We start from the raw sequence: 3,985 nt of genomic DNA on the forward strand, positions 1-3,985 counted from the left end.
TTAGAAATACATTGTCAGCTGCAGCCACTCTTGGATATTCACTTAGAATGGTCTAGTGTCATCTTTGTAAAGAGATTTCAAGGCATGAAACGAAGCATCTGGCCTGACCAAGCAGCTGATAAAGCTGCCAAAATCCATGTTCTGTCCTTCATGCAAGTAGTGTCAGAATATTATGTTGTAGAGTTGTTCATTCAGGTGGAACCCTGCTGCCTCAAAGGCCTCTGCAAGTTCACTGCTGCAAATGGTTTCGGATTGGTCAACATCAAACTGCTTGTATATTGTCTGTCACTTTTTGATGTTGTTCCACAGGTACTTGAATTCCTCAAAGTCCAGCTTGCCTGTGGTGTCACTATCCATCATGGCCACCATGCTTTGACATGTATCAATGCCAAAACCATGAGTCTTCAGTTCAGTCCTACTGATCACAACCTTGTTGACAACATTCATGAGTTCTGTGCCGCTGACCTCGATGTCATCTCCAGCCAACCGGGCAAAGAGCCTCCAGAAATGATGGACCTCCTCACTCTTGTTGGCCTCAGTGTTGGAGCAATGTGTGTGTTGAGGCAGGGGCTCCAGGTTGTGCTGTGTAGCCACCTCTATGATGGAGCTAATGATTCCACCTAGGAAGCACACGGCCACTCTGCCACCTCTTCTGCCTCTGCTGAAGAACTGACTGCCAGACCTCTGGATGTGAGGAGACATGTTCCTAGTTAACTCATTCTTGAAGGGTGGAAGTGGCAGTGTCAGGAATAGGAGAGATGAAGACCTGGATAGGGGCCTCGGAAATGTGCTTGGAGGCCTGATCAGTGGGGGATCACTCTATGGCTTTTGATTGGAGAGTTTCGTCCATTCACATTCGATGTAATCATTGATAAGTAAGGACTTAATCTTGTTATTTTATGTGTTTTCTAGTCGTTTTGTGGTCTTCTTTTCTTTCTTGTCTTCCTTTTAGCAAACGTAGTTTCCTCTGGTGGTATGTTTTAATTTCTTGCTTTTTATTCTTTGTGTATCTATTGTACGTTTTTTGATTTGAGGTTACAATGAGGTTTGCAAATAATATTTTATAACCAATTATTTTAAACTGATGAGAACTCTGATTGCATAAACAAATAACAAACAAGCAAAGAGAAAACTAATAAAAATTCTACACTTTAATTTCATCTCCCTGCTTTTCAAATTTTTGTTGTTTCTATTTATTATTATACTGTCTATGTCTTGAAAAGTTGTTATAGTTATTACTTTAGATAGGTTCATCTTTTAGTCTTTCTACTTGAGATACGAGGAGTTTACATACCACATTTATGGTGCTATAATATTCTTTTTTTCCCTGTGTACTTACTACCACCAGTGAGTTTTGTATCTTCAGATGATTTTTTTATTGCTCATTAATGTCCATTTCTTTCAGATTGAAGGAGTCCCTTTAGCATTTCTTGTAAGACAGGTCTGTTATTGATGAAATCCTTCAGCTTTTGTTTGTCTGATATTATAAAATTGACTCATTGAAAAAATTATACATGGGATAATTTTATAGTATTATTTGCAATGAATCATTTCTCTTTATTATACATTTTCTAAATATAACTTGTACGTAGTCCATAAATAGATCTTTGGCTTCCTATACTTTTTAAAAATGGATTTACCCAGTTTGAATTTTCAATAATAATCTCAGAAAGCACCCGTATGAATTCCTGATGTTAAAATAAATTTATTTTGTTGGACTAAGTCCTATTTTTGTTCGTTTTTTAATTTAAATTGATTAGGAATAATATAAAGGGATCTGGGGATATGATTTGTCCCCAAAATATAAGTTATTTCCAATCTTCCAGATAGAATCTATTAAGAATTTGATCAAAAAAACCCCAAATTATACCAAATTATAAACTCTTGATGGCAGTGAAACTATAGGCCAAATCTAGAATTCTGGTATGGTTTGAAGATGTCTAATTCTATTTTCCTGATCTTCAGGTCCCTTCTTGTCAGGCCCTAATCTCATTTCCAGTCTCATCTTTCACTTCAACACGCCTATTCAGTGCTTCAGTCAAAGGGAATAATTCTACAGTACCTTTAGTAAGACCTACACTTTCTAACATAACTGACTTGGCTTATGCTGGTCTTTCCACTTATACGGTCCCTTTAACTCTACAAGTACACCTTGTATAAATTTTTAAAAGACCAGCTATTTTAAGCCTAGGGCTATTTTTTATGGTCATAGTCTCTTGTTCTGAACTCACAGAGTACTTGTTCCCATTTATTGGAATTACCACATTTTCTTTTACATTGTAGCTTTTGATATCGTTTCTGGCAAACATTATCACCCTGGTTGCATTTATATTTTTACTTGCTTATTTCCGTCACCAGAAAGTCATCTTTATGAGGGCAGAGACTGGTATATTGAGTTATACATAAAATAAAATGCGGTGCCTGGCATTTAGTGGATGAAAAATAAAACACTTGTTGGGTTTAATTTATAGCATTTTTATCCTGAATACAGCCCATAACTGATAAAAATTTGCTAAAGAAATATTTATCCACAGCTGAAGTTTTAACTTAAGACTGTCTTCAAAAATGTATGTCTTTTTGTCCTATTATCCAGTGTATATAGCCTAGCTGAAATAGCCAGAGAACAAATGAATGAATGAAGAGTAGATGCCTAAATCTCTTGCTGCCATATACTTTCTAGATTGATTGCAAGAATGACTTGTGGATTTTTGCCCTGATAGTGCTTTCGAGTGGCCACTTTGTCACAACACCATGGGCACCATCAATCACCAGGCTCAGGAGAAGCTGTGGCATCCTTCCAGGACCTGAACCACCATGATTTACTGATTTTACAGGAGTGGCAACTAAGGCTGTTCCTCTTTCTTTAACTCAAAATCAAGATTGGAGATAAGAGGATACAAGGCCAAAGAGAATGTTCATAAAACTTGTTTCTAAGTGATATTTGGAAATTGTGAGATAGGGTGCTTATCTTTCCTTAGATAAGGTCTATCTATGTGGTTGAACTAACAAAGCTAACCAGAGCACAATCCTCACTTAGAGTGAAGTAGAGAACTCCACTAAGTTTGGAATTTCTTTTTAGCTTAGTTTGAATTGTATGGGATTTTGTGCTGTAACTGAAGATAGTTGAATGCCCCACTACCAGAGATTAGTATCTGAAGCATATCTTTAAACTGATTCGAGGTGACAGAGCATGACCTTGGTGGTAGAAAATTCAGCAGGAGGTGGGAATCAACCTAAAAATTTGATGTCAATTTTTATTTAAGACTTGATCAAAGCCTGTTTCAGTGGTGATTTCTGGTTGTTGAAAGGTGATTGATAATTTATTTTCATGGGTTGCTATTCCTTGAGAAACTCCAGCAGCTTGAGTTTGAGCACATTAAGGAAATTTAGGCCCAATGTTGGATCAAGTGATTGTAGGCCAATTAGTACCATAAAATTTGTACCATATCCAGATTACAATCAGTGCGATAACTTCTTAAGGCTCACATACATATATTCCTTATTAAATACTTTTTCTTTTTTATATCAAGAAAAATAACTACAGTCATCCCTCAGTATACATAGAGAATTGGTTCTAGGACCACTGTGGATAATCCATACAAAATCCTTGCATGCTCAAGTCCAGCAGTGGCCCTGCAGAATTCATGTATACCAAAAGATGGCCCTCCGTATATGTGGGTTTCACATTCCTCAAATAGTGTATTTTCATACTGTGTTTAGTTGAAAAAAGTCCATGTTAAGTGAACTCAAAGTTCAAACCCGCACTGTTCAAGGGTCAACTGTAATCAGATTGGAAGTTGCTAAGCACAGAATAACAAGAAATAAAATAAACTACTTTTAAAAACATGTACTTACAGCATATTTTACTAGCGCCTAGACAGTTACGTCTTTCAGAGAAAGAATATTTATACTTTAGAAAGTCAAGAAAAAAATAGACATATTCTTCCAGTAAGACAATAAAAATCTTTATTTTGTCTTTCTCATG

The 3,985-nt window shown here is 36.3% G+C and overlaps 1 pseudogene; it reads right to left on the reverse strand.

The window, feature by feature from the left end:
• On the reverse strand, positions 1–702 carry LOC101133696 (calpain small subunit 1-like; annotated as a pseudogene).
• Positions 703–3,985: the final 3,283 nt, after the last annotated feature.

Source organism: Gorilla gorilla, chromosome 1 (genome assembly GCF_029281585.2).
Source record: "Gorilla gorilla gorilla isolate KB3781 chromosome 1, NHGRI_mGorGor1-v2.1_pri, whole genome shotgun sequence".
Taxonomy (NCBI): domain Eukaryota; kingdom Metazoa; phylum Chordata; class Mammalia; order Primates; family Hominidae; genus Gorilla; species Gorilla gorilla.